We start from the raw sequence: 18,526 nt of genomic DNA, 5'->3' as shown, positions 1-18,526 counted from the left end.
TCATTTGCCACTTCCTTGCCCATTCTTCCAATCTATCCAAGTCTCTCTGCAGACTCTGTTTCCTCAGCACTACCGGCCCCTCCACCTACCTACATATCGTCAGCAAACTTAGCCACAAAGCCATCTATTTCATAATCCAAATCGTTGATGTACAACGTAAAAAGAACGGACCCCTGTGGAGCACCACTGGTAACCGGCAGCCAACCAGAAGAGGATCCCTTTATTCCCACTCTCTGTTTCCTGCCAATCAGCCAACACTCTATCCACATATGTAACTTTCCCGTAATTCCATGGGCTCTTATCTTGTTAAGTAGCCTCATGTGTGGCACCTTGTCAAAGGCCTTCTGAAAATCCAAATATACAACATCCACTGCATCTCCCTTGTCTAGCCTACTGGTAATTCCCACAAAAAATTGTAATTGGTTTGTCAGGCAGGATTTTCCTTTAAGGAATCCATGCTGAGTTCTGCCGATCCACCCTAATGTCTCCAGGTACTTTGTAACCTCAGCCTTAACAATCGACTCCTACAACTTCCCAACCACCGACGTCAAGCTAACGGGTCTATAATTTCCTTTTTGCTTCCTTGCCCCCTTCTTAAATAGCGGAGTGACATTTGCAATCTTCCAGTCCTCCGGAACCATGCCAGAATCTATCGATTTTTGAAAGACCATCGCTAATGCCTCCGCAATCTCCACAGCTACTTCCTTCAGAAAACGAGGGTGCATTCCATCTGGTCCGGGAGATTTATCTACCTTTAGACTATTCAGCTTCCGGAGTACTTTCTCTGTCGTAATTGTGACTGCACACACTTCTCTTCCCTGCCACCCTTGAGTGTCTGGTATACTGCTGATGTCTTCCTCAGTGATGACTGATGCAAAATACTCGTTCAGTTCCTCTGCCATCTCCTTATCTCCCATTACAATTTCTCCAGCATCATTTTCTATCGGTCCTATATCTACTCTCGCCTGTCTTTTACTCTTTATATACTTAAAAAAGCTTTTAGTATCCTCTTTGATATTATTTGCTAGCTTCCTTTCATAATCTTTTCCCTATGAATCACCTTCTTAGTTTCCTTTTGTAAGCTTTTAAAAACTTCCCAATCCCCTGTCTTCCCACTAATTTTTGCTTCCTTGTATGCCTGCTCCTTTGCTTTAACTTTGGCTTTGACATCTCTTGTCAACCATGGTTGTATCCTTCTTCCATTCGAAAATTTCTTCTTTTTTGGAATTTACCTGTTTTGCACCTTCCTCACTTCTCGCATAAACTCCAGCTACTGCTGCTCTGCCGTCCTTCCCGCCAGTGGCCCTTTCCAGTCAACTTTGGCCAGTTCCTCTCTCATGCCACTGTAATTTCTTTTACTCGACTGAAATACCGACAGATCAGATTTCGGCTTCTCTTTTTCAAATTTCACAGTGAACTTAATCATGTTATGATCACTGCCTCTTAAGGGTTCCTTCACCTCAATCTCTCTAATCACCCCCGGTTCATTACACAATACCCAATCCAGTACAGCCGATCCCCTAGTGGGCTCAACAACAAGCTGTTCTAGAAAGCCATCTTGCAGACATTCTACAAATTCTCTCTCTTGAGATCCAGTGCCAACCTGATTTTCCCAATCCACTCACATATTAAAATCCCCCACAATTATCATAACACTGCCCTTCTGACAAGCCTTTTCTATTTCCTGTTGTAATTTGTAGTCCACATCATCGCAGCTGTTTGGAGGCCTATAAATAACTGCCATCAGGGTCTTTTTACCCCTGCGATTTCTTAGCTCAACCCATAAAGATTCTGCACCGTCCGATCCTATATCACCTCTTTCTAATGGTTTAATATCATTTCTTACCAATAAAGCCACGCCTCCCCCTCTGCCTACCTTCCTATCCTTCCAATACACCATGTATCCTTGGACGTTCAGCTCCTAGAGACATGCATCCTTTAGCCACATCTTAATGATGGCCACAATATCATACCTGCCAATCTGCAGCTGTACGACAAGATCATCTACCTTATTCCTTATGCTGCATGCATTTAAGTATAACACCTTAAGACCGGTATTTGGTACTTTTCACTTTGATTTCACAGCAACTTTATTGCACTGCAGCTCATCCCAATGGCTACAAATTTGCCCCATCACCTGCCTGTCTTTCCTGACATCTTTACTGCTCACTATCTTAGATTTATCTCTGTTTTCCCCTTCCTCCGCTCTGTCATTCCGGTTCCCATCCCCCTGCCAAATTAGTTTAAACCCTCCCTAACAGCTCTATTAAACTTTCCCACCAGGATATTGGTCCCCTTCTGGTTCAGGTGTAACCTGTCCATTCTGAACAGGTCATACTTCCCCCAAAAGAGATCCCAATTATCCAAGAATCTGAAGCCCTGCCCCCTGCACCAGTCTCTCGGCCACACATTCATCTGCCTGATCCTACTACTCTTGCCCTCGCTAGCACGTGGCACAGGTAGCAATCCTGAGATTACTACCCTGGAGGTCCTGCTTCTCAGCTTCCTTCCTAACTCCCAGAAATCTCTCTTCAGGACCTCCTCCCTTGTCCTATCTAAGTCATTGGTACCAACATGTACCAAGACAACTGGCTGCTCGCCCTCCCCCTTCAGAATATTCTGAACCCGATCCGAGACATCCCGTACCCTGGCACCTGGCAGGCAACACACCATGTGGGTATCTCTATCAGGCTCACAGAATCTCCTGTCCGTTCCCCGGATTATGGAATCCCCTATGACTATCCCCTCCAGTTCGCCTACCAGCCCCGACTAGGAGTTGAGGATACCATCGTCTACCTGCTGAACCGAATCTACTCCCACCTGGACAAGCCAGCGAGCACTGTGAGGGTCATGTTTTTTGACTTCCCCAGTGCGTTCAACACCATCCGCCCTGCTCTGCTGAGGGAGAAGCTAACAGCGATGCAGGTGGATGCTTCCCTGGTGTCATGGATTCTTGATTACCTGACTGGCAGACCACAGTAGGTGTGCTTGCAACACTGTGTGTCCGACAGAGTGATCAGCAGCACTGGGGCTCCACAGGGGACTGTCTTGTCTCCCTTTCTCTTCACCATTTACACCTCGGACTTCAACTACTGCACAGAGTCTTGTCATCTTCAGAAGTTTTCTGATGACTCTGCCATAGTTGGATGCATCAGCAAGGGAGATGAGGCTGAGTACAGGGCTACGATAGGAAACTTTGGCACATGGCGTGAGCAGAATTATCTGCAGCTTAATGTGAAAAAGACTAAGGAGCTGGTGGTAAACCTGAGGAGAGCTAAGGTACCAGTGACCCCTGTTTCCATCCAGGGGGTCAGTGTGGACATGGTGAATGATTACAAATACCTGGGGATACGAATTGACAATAAACTGGACTGGTCTAAGAACACTGAGGTTGTCTACAAGAAGGGACAGAGCCATCTCTATTTCCTGAGGAGACTGAGGTCCTTTAACATCTGCTGGACGATGCTGAGGATGTTCTACGAGTCCGTGGTGGCCAGTGCTATCATGTTTGCTGTTGTGTGCTGGGGCAGCAGGCTGAGGGTAGCAGACATCAACAGAATCAACAAACTCATTCATTCATAAGGCCAGTGAGGTTGTGGGGATGGAACTGGACTCTCTGACGGTGGTGTCTGAAAAGAGGATGCTGTCCAAGTTGCATGCCATCTTGGTCAATGTCTCCTATCTACTACATAATGTACTAAGTGGGCACAGGAGTACATTCAGCTAGAGACTCATTCCACCGAGATGCAACACAGAGCGTCATAGGAAGTCATTCCTGCCTGTGGCCATCAAACCTTACAACTCCTCCCTTGGAGGGTCAGACACCCTGAGCCAATAGGCTGGACTTAGTTCATAATTTACTGGCATAATTTACATATTACTATTTAACTATTGATGGTTCTATTACTATTATTTATGGTGAAACTGTAACAAAAACCAATTTCCCCTGGGATCAATAAAGTATGACTATGACTACCGCATTCCTCTTCTCCCTCCTTCCCTCCTGCACAACAGCGCCAGGCTCAGTGCCAGAGACCCGGTCACCGTGGGCGTCCCCTGTCAGGTCATCCCCCTCAACAGCATCTAGAACAAGATACTTGTTGCTGAGGGGGACAGCCACAGGTATGCTCTCCACTATCCGGGCATTTCCCTTCCCTCTCTTGACAGTGACTCAGTTTTCTGACCCCTGTAGCCTAGGGACGACTATCACCTGTAGCTCCTGTCTATCACCTCTTCACTTTCCCTGATAAGCAGTAGGTCATCAAGCTGTAGCTCCAGATCCCTAACCCGGTCTCTGAGGAGCTGCAACTCAGTGCACTTGGCGCAGATGTGGCCATCAAGGAGGCTGGAGGTCTCCCAGGATTCCCACATCTGACACCCTGAACAAAGCACTAACCCTGCAGGCATGCTATCTAATTCTATAGGAATGAAACAGGAAAAGTAAGTCTACTCACCCACTTACCTCACCAAACAGACGAACTTGTAAAACAGTTAGCTCGTACCGTTAGCTGAGAGAGCCCTGCTGTTCCTGTCTGTCCGGGCCAATTCGCGAAGGGAGGAGAGGAGAAAAAAAAGAGTTGGTGCCTCGCTCTCGCCTCTTCCCGTTACCACCGAAGCCCGTTGAAGCCAAAGCCCTACACTCTGCTACCACTCACTCTGCTGCCCGCTCTGACAGCTGCCTGCTGTATAGGGTGGTCTCCTTTTTAAACTCTCCGTGCTGTCCTGTTACGTCACGCACCTGCGCAGTCTCGTCCTTCTTACACTCGAAGAAGTTTTTAAAAAAACTGCCTTCCTACAGAATTCAGCTCCCACGCCGCTCTGTAGTCCCGATCCAAAAAAAATTGAGTTGTTAGAAGAGATTTGTTCTGTGATTTAAAAGATATGGGGATAATAATCTCATCTGGAAACCCTGAAAAGTCGAACATAAGACCAATAGATGAAGCTAGCGGGCTAGTGTGGAAGGTTCTATAAAAGGTTCAGGGAGAGATGTCTAATTGGTTCAGTGGTAGATTACGTATTGGTCTGAAGGCTCATGACTAGTAATAAAGCATAGAAAAAGGCCCTTCAGCACATGTGCTCCATGCTGACTACAGCTCCCTGCTTATCCCAGTACCTGAGTCCATCACCTGCGTCCGTCCCTTCCATGTACCCGTTCAGATAGGGTTAGGGTTATTTAATCCTCTTAAATATTGCCATTGTACCCCCCCTGACCACCTCCTCGGGTGGTTCATTCCAGATATTCCAAGTTTGAAGTTTAAGTTTAATTGTCATTCACCCATACACATGAATACAGCCAAACGCCCATCCAGTACATGCCAAACAATCTAACCTGCCTAGTACCATTGACTTGCACCCAAATTATAGCACTCCGTACCTCTACCATTCAAGTACCTATCCGAACTTCTCTTAATTGTTGAAATCAAAATCACACCCACCACTTGCACAAGCATCTTGTTCCATAATCTCACCACCATCTGATGAAGAAATTTCCCTCTAAAATTTTCACCTTTCACCCTTAACCCATGACATCTAGTTGTAGTCTCACCCAACCTCAGTGGATAAAGCCTGTTGCATTTACCTTATCGATACCCCTCAATTTGGTATACTTCCATCAAATCTCTCCTCAATCTTCTACGTTCTAACCTATTCAGTCTTTCCTTATAACTCCCAGCAACATCTTATTTACATCTTTCCTATATATAGGTGATCAAACCTGCACCAGGGCCCAGGTGCAAAACACAGTACCAACAACATACAGCACATCTAGCAACAATAGCAGAAATAAAATATACAGTAACAAAAACATTATATATATATATATCCCAAATCCCTGGTTCTCATGGCCTGTAGATTGATGGTTTCAATAGGTACATTTAATTTCAGAGAAATGTATACAACACACATCCTGAAATCCTTTTTCTTCGCAAACACCCACAAAAATAGAGGAGTGCCCCAACGAATGAACGGCAGTTAAATGTTAGAACCCCAAAGCCTCCCCAGCCTCCCACACAATAGCAGCAGGAAAGCGACAACCCCCTCCCCTACTAGCAAAAAGCATCTGCACCCTCCACCGAGCACTCAAGCATGCAGCAAGTATCAACAAGGACACAGACTTGCAGTACCCCAAAGACTATTTGTTCACCTGGTAATTTGACATACCACAGGCTTTCCCTAATAAGTGAAAAAGAGGTATCCCCATTTCACCTCTGTAAAGCAGTCCTCATCACACACAACAGAACCAATGGGAGGAGCCAGCCCTCAACTAGGCATGGACTCCAGCTCTCTCCCATGTCGACTCCAGTTTCTTCTTCCTTAGGTGGCTGCAACAGGCATGAGGATCTGGTCTGTGCAACAACCGAGGCCACTCAGCCCTCCTGCCATCAGTCTCACCAATGAACTAGTGAACCAGACTTGCAATATTCCACATTACCAATGTCTAACAGAGTCTTGTGATCACAAGAAAAACGTCCACAACAATCATCTGCATGGTTTGTTGGACTGTGCACCATCTCCATGCCACTGAGGCTTCCCTCCTTGGGTGATGGTAGTTGCCAGCAACACGATACACAACGTCCAGCTCCACTGCCTTTCAGCAAGTCGTCAGTGAGACAGACCTGCAGCACTTGATATTCTTAATATCCAGTAACCTTGAGATCGCACAAAAGACAGGAAGGATGAACAATTACGTGGCTATCTTGGCTAAACCTCTTCCCACCCTGTAACCTGTAAAAATGCCATTACCTTTTCTCAAACATGAGAAAATCTGCAGATGCTGGAAATTCAAGCAACACACACAAAATGCTGGTGGAACGCAGCAGGCCAGGCAGTATCTATAGGAAGAAGTACAGTCGACGTTTCGGGTCGAGACCCTTTGTCAGAACTAATGGAAAAAAGAGATAATAAGAGATTTGAAAGTGGGAGGGGGAGGGGGAGACCCGAAATGATCAGAGAAGATGGGGGGGGGGGGGCGGAATGAAGCTAAGAGCTGGGAAATTGATTGGCAAAAGGGATACAAGGCTGGAGAAGGGAAAGTATCATAGGCCAGAAGGCCTTGGAAGAAAGAAAGGGTGAGGGAAGCACCAGAGGAAGATGGAGAACAGGAAAGGAGTTACTATGAGTGGGAAAGAGAGAAAAAAAGTAAAATTAAAAATTAGGGATGGGGTAAGAAGGGGAGGAGGGCATTAACAGAAGTTAGAGAAATCAGTGTTCATGCCATCAGGTTGGAGGCTAACCAGACGGAATATAAGGTGTTGTTCCTCCAACCTGAGCGTGGCTTCATCTCGACAGTAGAGGAGGCCATGGATTGACATATGGGAATGAGAATGGGACGTGGAATTAAAATGTGTGGCCACTGGGAGATCCTGCTTCCTCTGCCTTTTCTCTGTTCTTTTAGCTCCGATGCATCTGTTCTCAAGATCAGGCTTTTCTTTCCAGAGTATCAGAGATGTCCTCCTTGTTCAAAGAACAAGGTTTCTCTTCCTTCACTATTTATGCTGCCCTCAGCTGCATCTCCTTCATTTCCCAGAAATCTACCCTCACAATGTCCTTGCACTGCCATAAAATGGATGGAGTTCCTATTGTCCTCTCCTAGCCACCATGACATTCCCCACAAATTCCGGCATCTTCAACGAGATCTTACCACCAAATGCAAATTTAACCCCCCCCGCCCAACTCTCTACTTTTCACAAAGATTGCTCCCTCCATGATTCCCTTGTTCATTCATTCCTCCCCAATAATTTCTTTCCTGGCACTTATCCCAGCAAGTGGAAGAAATGCTACACCTGCCCATTCACCTCATCCCTCACCTCTATTCAGAGCCAAAACAATCCTTCCAGGTGAGGCAACACTTCATCTGCAAATTTGACAGAGTCATCTACTATATCTGGTCCTCCTGATGCAGCTTCCTCTACATCAATGAGACCTAATGAAAATTTGGGGATCCAGCTTGTCGGGCATCTTTATTCCATCCACAACAGCCAGGATTTCCTGATGACCATCCATTTTCATTGCAATCCACATTCCCATTCCAACATGTGGGTCCATGGCCTGCTCTGCTGCCATACTGTGGCTACTCTCAGGTTGGAAGAGCAATACCTTACATTCCATCTTGGTAGCTGTGGAAGTCACAGTACACAAGGATAGTCTGGGGCAGTTGTAGTTAAGGGAGACCCTTGAAGTGAGACCACCGGAGACACCTCTACTTACTACAGACAAAATAGTATGCACTCAAGCCAGATAAGTGAGGACTCTATAATGAAACTTTTCCAGAAACGTAGCGAACACATACACACTACAAGGTCACAGAGCTATAGAGAGCTATAGAAAACTACAGTACAAAACAGGCCCCTCGGCCCATCCAATCCATGCCAATCCAAACTGCCTAGTACCATTGACCTACACTCAAATTATAGCCCTCCTTACGCCTACCATATGAGTATCTATCCAAGTTTCTTTCAAATGTTGAAATCAAAATCACATCCACCACTTGCTCAAGCAGCTCTTTCCATAGTATCACCATCATCTAAGTGAAGGAACTTCCCCTTAAAAATTTCACCTTTCACTCTTAACTCATGACTTCTAGTTGTAGTCTCACCCAACCTCAGTGGAAAAAGCCTGCTTACATTTACCTTATCTATACCACTCATACTTCTGTATACCTCTATCAAATCTCTGCTTGATCTTCTATGTTTTAGGGAATAAAGTTCTAACCTAGTCTTTCCTTATAACTCAGGTCCTCCAGTCCTGGCAACATTTTATTTATATTTTTCCTGTGGGTAAGTGATCAAAACTGCACGTAATACTCCAAATTAGGCCTCGTGAATATCTTATACAACTTCAACATAACATCCCATCTTCTGTCCGCAATACTTAGATCTATGAAGACCAATGTACCAAAAGCTTTCATGGTAACCCAATCTACATGTGATGCTACTTTCAATTAATTATGGACCTGTATTCATAGATCCCTTTGTTCTATCATCGCCCACCATTCACTGTGTAAGACCTAACCTAGTTGGTCCTCCCAAAGTGCAACATCTTACTCTTGTCTGCATTAAATCCCATCTGTCATTTATCAGCTTGTCCAAATTCTGCTGCAAGCTTTGTAGTCTTCCTCACTGTGCACACCACCTCCAATCTCGCTGTCATCCACAAATGTGCTGATCCAGTTAACCACATTATCATCCAGATTATTGAAATAGATGACAAACAACAACAGACCCAGCACTAATCCCTGCGGCACACCACTAGACACAAATCTCCAGTCAGTATTTTCTCTCAGTTCTTTCAGGGCTGCTCTCTCCTTCCTAGTTAGATTGGGCTTATCCTGTACTTCTCTCTCCCTCTATTATCTCATCCAGTGTGCTCTCAAGTTGTAAGACCACTTCTGACCTGTACCACCTCTTGGGCATCCAGTCTGAGGGAGGGGTGAAAGGGGTCTTGCTACATTCTGACTCCCCAAAAAAGTCGACTAGTACCAATCTCCTATAGAACTTATCCATGTCCCCCTCAATCTGCTCCTTATGGAGCTTTGCAGTCGGTACAAAAGTGAGGCCCCTGTTCAGAACCTTGTGCTGGGTTTCTGTAGGGATGAATGTACGGGAGAGGTTCACGACGGTCTCTCCCAGTCGTGGACCCTGCCTCTCTCGGCTTTGTCTCCACTCTAGTTTAAAGACTGCATCCACCTCTTGACTATGGTCAGGGCTGTGTTCTCTGTCCAATGGATGTGGTCTGTGTCTACCTTAAACTGCCTCGCCAGGATTGCAGGGATATAATTCCTAGTTCTAATAACCTCGTTTAGTTGGCCCAGGGTTGCTTGTTCTGCCTCTGTTAGACTGTGGCTACAGTTTAACTCTGGCACCCAGATACTGGCATGGAGAAATTTAATACTGGCCATTCTTAGGAGTTACTGAAGTTGCTTAGTCACTGTTGCTGGTTTATGTGACCTATTGTTTATTCCAAAGGAAGGGATAACCTTCCCAGTTTCTAACTGTGGCTCTAACTTTTGCAGGATAGCAGTGGCGTGGATGAAATTGGCTCCCGGAAAGCTATCCAATTGAACACCCTTGTTAGGGCATCTTTTGATCCTGGAAATGTTAGAGAGTCCCCTATAATTAGTATAGGTTTAAGGGGCCTTAGTTCCCAAGTTACATTCTTCTGTTTAGATTTAGGGTGCCTAGTTATTTGACCCTCCTGGCTGTTGTAAATGGGGCTTACCTGTCCTCTTGTATGTCCACTGCCCTGCAACACTCGTGCTGTGTGGTTCGCTGTGTTACAAGCTCAAAGAGATCAATTTTTTTTTCGCGAGAATGCTGTAATGGTCTTTTGGAGGTCACCTGATGTGATTTCCCCGCCGTTGTGAGGTCACGTGACGACATGTGCCCCCTCCCCCCGCCGTGACTATATAAGGGTCGACTCAGGTGACACAGCTGGTTTTTGAGTTTGTCGATTTCCAGGTAGAACGTGTTAAGCCTCCGTTTCTATTGCGTTTGTTTTTGTGACGCAGTTTCATTTTTAAAACGGAAGATGCGTTCTCTTACAAGATATTGCATTTGGACTGGAAATTTGTGGCTGGAAGTGCCAATTTACTCAATTCCGACAGTTTTGAAGGGAGAGTGAAGAATTCATCGAAGTGAAGGATCGAGAGAAGGCGGCATCGGTTGGCAGTTTAATAAAGGATCACCTTATTGAGTCTTCGTTGAAGAGAACTTGCATTGAGATAACTCTTGTAAAAGTGCCATGAGTTCATGTAAAAGGGCTCTCTCTCTAAAGGAATTTAAGGTCAGTTGATTTAAACTGTTTATTTTCGGTATCGGGAATCCTGTGGACAGAACCGGCAGTAAAGGTGCGTCTCCAAGAAGTTTCTCCCGATTGAATGTGTAAAACTGTTAGACTTTAGGAGTTATCGCTTTAAGAACTATATCTGACTGTATCGCTTTAAGAACTGGTTCCGCATTTAACTCTTTAAGAGCCTGAGCCGAGTGGAGCTGATGAACGGCTGCGTACCCGTTTAACCTCCAGTTAATGTTTTCCTTTTTTTTCCCCTTATCGCTTATAAGTGTTTAATAAATGTTTGGTTATTTTTATAAAACTTGTTTCGGTTAATGTTCATTGTTGCCGGTTACGTAACACCTGGGGTGGAAGACTTGCTTGGTCCTTGTGTACTGGCTCCCCTTGTCTGTCTGCCCATCCGTACTGGTGTGGGTTGGGGTGCTGATTCCTCGGAGTCCTGGGGCGGTGAAACCGTGGGGATGGCGGGCTGGGGCTCCCGTGCTCCCAGGTTAGATTGTGTCCTCTCCGAGGGGCTGGTGGGTGGGGAGGGGCGCACCCGGCGTCTTCTCTGTCCCTGTGGCAGGGGCAGTGGGGCCGCATCGGCGTCGAGAGGGTTAACCAGCTCCAGCGCCCTCCGGTGGACGGTGCCGGAATTTCCACTGCACGTGTTGGTGTCCGGGCCTGTTGGTCTGAGACAATCTCGCAGCACAATTACCGGACTCAGGTTTGTTTTACTCGGCGCCGACGGACGGGGCGATCTTTTCCCGGGGCTTGGGTGTGATACGGGTCCGGTCACGGCTGACCCAGAAGCCGTCCCTGGAAGTCGAGGGTGTATTCCCCTCTTCCCCCCTGGGATGCGGTTTCTACTGTCCGTGGGGTCATTGTGTTGTAAGTGTGGGGCCCCTCGTGGGCCCGGTATGCCGCGGCCCGCCGTTCTGGCACAGGTCTTGAGACCGGATCAAAAATATGCTTTTGGACGTCCTCCAATTTGATTTGAAATTTTTCTTTTAGATTTCGTTTGTTCCAGATTACAGCTTTGGCGATGGCTTCTTGTAAGCGATCAGTCAGATCCGATTCAATTAATTTTAGTTCAAATTCTTGTAGGCTATTTTGGTAGTGTCCAATTAAGGTTAATCGTGTTTCCCTAGCCCAAGCGTCCGCATTTGCAGCAATTTTACGAAGCGTTTCTTGGGAAGGGTTCGCCGGCTTAATAAATTTGGTCAGTCTGTGTCCCTGGGTGGTGATCCCCTTCGGTGGCCTGTTCATTTGTTCCAAAACCCTTAGGTGGTGCAGAGTCTGGATTATTTTATATATTAATCTGACTGTGGTGGAAAAGGAATCCCTGGGGATGCCGGGGTTCCAGTAGTTACCACGGTATTCTCGGAGCCCGCCATGTGGTAGCAGGCCCCTGTTCCTCTCTCTACAATTATTCCTCCACATCGTTAAAGTAAGACAATAATCAACAACTACAGATGAATCCACTTAATTAATGTTCTTACCGCTTGTTCTGCGTCTTGGGCTCAATGATTTCGACTCCAGCGAATCGCCTTTAATAAAGCGTATTTCCTAACTGGGAGAGTGTCCAGTTTTGCCTATGCTCTTTGACTTCAGGGGAAATTCTGTAAAGACTGAGGTGGTCTTCCTTTAAAATGTTTCACCCCGCGTTAGGGTTGGGGTTTAGGGTATTAGGGGTTGGGGTTTAGGGTATTAGGGGTTGGGGTTTAGGGTATTAGGGTTTAGCGTTGGGGTAGGGTGGGTTAGGGTTAGGTTGTTTAGGCCGTTTGGGGAATGCGTCTGTCGTCTTTCAATTCCTCTCCTCTCTGCTCTTTTTCTTTGGAGGTTTGACCAGTTTATGTTGGTTTCCAGGCCCAGGATTGCTAATGAGTACATTCCATGCTCCAGGAAGTGCCTACCAACTGGTCTGATTTGGTTTCCTCTTGTGATGTTACTGAGGTGTCCTGTGAGTCTGGTTCTCAGGCTGTTGCCTGTCTCCCCTATGTATATGATATGGCATTGTTCACACTGGATTGCACACACTACATTCTTTTGTTCGCAAGTTATCCTCTGCTCTATCTCAGCCCACTTTCCTGTAGCTCTGTTGTGTATGCTTTTTGAAATTCTGATGTATATGCACGCCCTGCAGTTTCCCACCTCGCAGTTTGGCGCTGTTCGTACTTTGGTACTGACTAGTATGTCTTTTAAGTTTCTACCCCTTTTGAAGGCTGAAACTATGGTGTGTTGTCCCAGTGTCCCCCCTTCCTCCTTTAGATTTTCAAAGTGTGTTTTGACTGTCTTGTGGATATTCACTGCCATCCCACTGTATCCTGTTATCAAGGGTAGTTTCTATGTTGTGTTGTCCCGTGGTCGGGGATTTGTGATACTTTTTAAAAAGTCAGATTTGATGTGTCTGAGTCTCGGTCTGCTGTAGCCCCTGTGTCTAAGTGCAGAGAAGAGGATAGTAGTGGCTTGGTGGAAGTCCTCTGCCCTGGTGCAAATGCGGTGAAACCGGGTCAGCTGTCCTTTGACAATGCCTCTGAAGGTGTGTTTGGGATGGTGGCTCCCTGTGTGTAGGAGGGTGTGTGTGTCTGTGGTTTTAAAGAATACTTTGGCTAGTTTCTGGCTGCCATTTTCTGGTGCTAGTTAAATACCGCAGTGTCCAGGAAGTCAATTTTCTCCCTATCTGTTGCAGCCTTAACCTTAATGGATGGATGATGAGTGTTTAGGATTTGAATAAATTCCTCTAATTCTACCTCCGAGTGTGTCCACAGTCCCCAGATGTAATCCAGGTATCTATAGAGACACATGGGTTTCTTGGGGCACTTTGGATAAACAGTTTCCTCCCATTTTGCCATGTATATATTGGCATAGGCTGGAGCAAACTTCTTTCCCATTGCTGTGCCCTTGACTTGTAAGTAGAATTGATTATTGAATTCAAAGTCATTTTTAGTTAGGCTGGGGTGAAGGAGTTCTATCAAGGCCTCGTCTGGTCTGTCAAGCTGAGGGTTCTCCCGAAGGATATCCCTCACTGCCTCTATACCCCTGTCGGTTTCTATATTGGTGTACAGGCTTTCAATGTCCATGGTGAAGAGTATGGCCTCAGGGGGCACTGACATGGAATTGACTATCCGGACAAAGTGGTACGTGTCCTTGATGTAGTTGGAGTGTTTCTGCGATAGTGGGTTAAGGAAGGTATCAATGTATTCTGCTATCCTGTATGACTCACTGCTGCAGTCTGACACGATGGGCCTGCCGGGTGGTATTTCCCCCAGAACAGTCCATGAGTCTGGGTTCTTGTGTATTTTGGGGAGGATATAGAACTTGCTCATGGCTGTATCCCTGTCAGGTGCTCCACCTGCTTCTTCCTGAGGTATCTAGTCCTTTCTAGTTCTCGCAGAATGTTCCTGATTTCTGTGTGTGTTTCCCAGTATATGGGTTCCTTTAGTTTAGTGTAGTGCTCCGTGTTGTTTAATTGCCTGTGTGCCTCAAATAGATATTGCTGTTTGTCCATGATCACTATGCTGCTCCCTTTATCTGCTGGTTTGATAACAATATCCATATTTTCCCTCAACTCCTTCAGGGCTGCTCTCCTTCCTAGTTAGATAGGGTTTATCCTGTACCACTCTCTCCCTCTCCATTATCTCATCCAGTGTGCTCTCAAATTGTAGGACTGCTTCTGACCTGTACCACCTCTTGGGCATCCAGTCTGAGGGTGGGGTGAAAGGGTTCTGTCTCCCCAAAAAAGTCAACGAGTACTACTCTCCTATAGAACTTATCCATGTCCCCCTCAATTTGCTCCTTATGGAGCTTTGCAGTCGGTACAAAAGTGAGGCCCCTGTTCAGAACCTTGTGCTGGGTTTCTGTAGGGATGAATGTACGGGAGAGGTTCATGACGGTCTCTCCCAGTCGTGGACCCTGCCTCTCTCGGCTTTGTCTCCACTCTAGTTTAAAGACTGCATCCACCTCTTGACTATGGTCAAGGCTGTGTTTTCTGTCCAATGGATGTGGTCTGTGTCTACCTTAAACTGCCTCGCCGGGATTGCAGGGATATAATTCTTAGTTTTAATAACCTCATTTAGTTGGCCCAGGGTTGCTTGTTCTGCCTCTGCCAAACAGTGGCTAAAGTTCAGCTCTGGCACCCAGATACTGGCATTGGGAAATTTTATATGGGCCATTCTTAATAATTGCTAAAGCTGTTGCTGGTTGATGTGACCTATTGTTTATTCCAAAGGAAAGGATAACCTTAGTTTCCAGTTGTGGTTCTAAGTTTGTCAGGATAGCAGTGGCATGGGTGAATTTGGCTCCCAGAAAGCTGTCCAATTGAACATCCTTATTAGGGCATCTTTTGATCCTGGAAATGTTAGAGTCCCCTATAATTAGTATAGGTTTAAGGGGCCTTAGTTCCCAAGTTACATTTTTCTGTTCAGAGTGAGGATGCCTCGTTATTTGACCCTCCTGGTTGTTGCAGATAGAGGTTACCTGTCCTCTTGTTTGTCCCATGTCCTCCAACTCTCGGGCTGTGTGGTTCCCTGGGGTGGAAGACATGCTCAGTCCTCGTGTACTGGCTCCCCTTGTCTATGTGCCCATCCGCACTGGTGTGGGGTGGGGTGCTGTTTCCTTGGAGTCTTGGGTCGGATTGAGTCCCTGCTCCTAGGTTGGATTGCGTTTTCTCCGAGGGGCTCCTGGGTGGGGAGGGGCTCACTTGGTGTCTTCTCTGTTCCTGTGACTGGGGCAGTGGGGCCGCATCGGCGTCGAGTGGGTTAACTAGCTCCAGCGCCCTCCCGTGGACGGTGCCGGAACTCCCACTGCAGGTGTCGGCGCTAGGAGAACTAGCTCCAGCGCCCTCCCGTGGACGGTGCTGGAACTCCCACTACACGTATTGTTCTCAGGACCTGTTGGTCTGAGACAGTCCCGCAGCACAATTACTGGACTCAAGTTCGTTTTACTCGTCGCCGACGGACGGGGTGCAGCATGAGCGGTCTTTTTCCGGGGCTCGGGTGTGATACGGGTCCGGTCACGGTTGACCCAGAAGCCGTCCCTGGAATGGACGGTCTGTTTCCCTCTCCCCCTTGGGATGCGGTTTCCATTGGTTTAGGGTTAGGATGCAAGTATGCGGGCAGTGGGCAAAATCCCTCTAGTGTTTGTGGATCTCATACTGGAGATGCAGTATCACTTCACCCTGCCACTTTGTTTTTGGCCCATGCTGTCGTCATCTCGGTCCCCGACTTGCCTTTATTGGGATCTTCCTCCTCTTTAATCTCCATTCTGGAGTTGAAGTTAAAATGGTGGAGTTCTTGCCTATGGATAGTATTTTGGATTTGGGGACTTTTTTATAGAGACTGGGTGCTGTGATCTGGGGGCAGTGCAGTAGCTAATTCAGTGGTGTGTGGAGAGGGACATGCCCAGGGGTAGAGTTAGGTAATGGGGGTTGAGGATTCTCGGCGAAGGGGGGTAGGGTGGCAATTGGCATTGTGGGGGTGGGGGTATCCCCTGCAGTAGGGGGGGAGGGCTGAAATAGGAGCCTAGCTGCTGGTGATACTGGGCGAGTTTGGCCCCTTGATGGGGTAAGGGCTTGGGTTTATGGGGGTGTGTAGCAGGGTTGGAGATGTTAGGTTTAGGGGTAGGGTAAAGGACTATTATATAAGCCCTTTAGTGTGGTTTGGGTTATTTGGGGTGCTGTTTGGTTTAGTTGGGGTGTGCGGTCCCTTGGAGGTTAGGGTCAGGGCTGGGGTTAGGATGCGAGTATGCGGGCAGTGGGAATTTGGGCCCTTGGGGTGAGGGTTTGGGTTTATGGCGGTGTGTAGGAGGGTTGGAGGTGTTAGGTTTAGTGGTAGGGCAAAGGACTATTATATAAGCCCTTTAGTGTGGTTTGGGTCATTTGGGGTGCTGTCCTTTTTAGTTGGGTGTAGCCAGGGTTAGTTGGGGTGTGCCTAGGGTTTGTGGGGGTGTGGCAGAGATAATCGGGTTCTGCCGAGGGTTGGTGTTAGGTTGAGAGTATGCGGGCAGTGGGCAAATCAGCCCTCTTGTGCTTTTTAATCTCCTCACTTGAGATTCAATTTCACGCGACCCTGCCACTTTGATCTGGCCCACGCCTTCATTAACCAGGTCCAACACTTGCCTTTCTTGGATCTTGCCCCTCCTGACAAAGGTAATCGGGTTTGTGGGGGAGTGGCCAGGATTAGTCGGGGTGTGCCCAGGGTTTGTGGGGGTGTGTGCCCCCTTGGACTTTAGGATTAGGTTTGAGTGTTGGGCTGGTGGATGTATATGTGTGACTGGGATAGGTAAGGCTGCAGAGTTTTGAGTGGTGAGGTATGAGGTGCAATGGTGCATAGGCTCGTGTGGTGAAGCCAGGTGAATCTGGCCCATGCCTTTCATTATCGTGCTCACATTAGGGTTAGGGTTTGAGTTAGGATGCGAGTATGTGGGCAGTGGGCAAAATATCCCTCTAGCGTTTGTGGATCTCTTACTGGAGATGCAGTATCACTTCACCCTGCCACTTTGTTTTTGGCCCAAGTTGTCATCTCCGTCCCCGGCTTGCCTTTACTGGGATCTTCCTCCTCTTTAACCTCCATTCTGGAGTTTAGGTTGAAATGGTGGAGTTCTTGCCTATGGATAGTGTTTTGGATTTGGGGACTTTCATATAGGGACTGGGGGCTGTGCAGTAGCCAATTGAGGGGTGTATGGGGAGGGACAAGCCCAGGGGCAGAGTCAGGTAATTGGGGTTGAGGGATCACGGCGAAAGGGGGTGGGGTGGTAAATGGTATTGCGGGGGGGGGGGGTGTTGGTTGCCCTTGCCATAGGGGGGAGGGCTGACATCAGAGCCTAACTGCTGGTGATATTGGGTAAATTTGGCCCCTTGATGGGGTGAGGGTTTGGGTTTATGGGGGTCTGTAGCAGGGTTGGAGGTGTGAGGTTTAGTGCTAGGGTAAAGGGCTATTATATAAACCCCTTAGTGTGATGTGGTTTGGGTTATTTGGGGTGCTGTCTGGTTTAGTTGGGGTGCCCGGTGCCTTGGAAATTAGGGTTAGGGTTTAGTTGGGGTGTGTGGTCCTCCGGATGTTAGGATTAGGTTTGGGGGGTAGGGTTGAGGGGGGCCTCGCATTAGGGTTAGGTTGAGAGTATGCGGGCAGTGGGCAAATCAGCCCTCTTGTGCTTTTTGATCTCCTCACTTGAGATTCAATTTCACGCGACCCTGCCACTTTGATCTGGCCCACGCCTTCATTAACCAGGTCCAACACTTGCCTTTCTTGGATCTTGCCCCTCCTGACAAAGGTAATCGGGTTTGTGGGGGAGTGGCCAGGGTTAGTCGGGGTGTGCTTTGGGTTTGTGGGGGTGTGGCATGATCTCTGGGATGTGCCGAGGGTTTGTGGGGGTGTGTGCCCCCTTGGACTTTAGGATTAGGTTTGAGTGTTGGGCTGGTGGATGTATATGTGACTGGGATAGGTAAGGCTGCAGAGTTTAGAGTGGTGAGGTATGAGGTTCTATGGGGCTTAGTGGTGAAGCCAGGTGAATCTGGCCCATGCCTTTCATTATCGTGGTCCGACACCACTTGGTTCAGTGAACCGGGTGTGCACTGGGACACATCATCAGTAATGCATCCTCGGATCATGGGGTGTTTCGGGTCTTTCATCATTAGGATTAGGTTAGGTTGAGAGTATGCGGGCAGTGGGCAAATCAGCCCTCTTGTGCTTTTTGATCTCCTCACTTGAGATTCAATTTCACGCGACCCTGCCACTTTGATCTGGCCCACGCCTTCATT

At 47.4% G+C, this 18,526-nt stretch overlaps 1 protein-coding gene across 1 annotated transcript in view; it reads right to left on the bottom strand.

Annotated features, from left to right (window-relative positions):
* The window catches only part of lrrc31 (leucine rich repeat containing 31), a 206,668-nt gene extending 196,369 nt beyond the window's left edge, over positions 1 to 10,299 (bottom strand). The window contains exon 1 of the mRNA XM_072254455.1: positions 10,216 to 10,299. The gene's annotated coding sequence lies outside the window, so the exon portion shown is untranslated. The remainder of the gene's footprint in view (positions 1 to 10,215) is intronic.
* Between the last annotated feature and the right edge of the window lie 8,227 nt (positions 10,300 to 18,526).

This window comes from Mobula birostris, chromosome 4 (assembly GCF_030028105.1).
Source record: "Mobula birostris isolate sMobBir1 chromosome 4, sMobBir1.hap1, whole genome shotgun sequence".
Classification (NCBI taxonomy): Eukaryota; Metazoa; Chordata; class Chondrichthyes; order Myliobatiformes; family Myliobatidae; genus Mobula; species Mobula birostris.
This window is presented reverse-complemented; position numbering and strand designations above follow the sequence as displayed.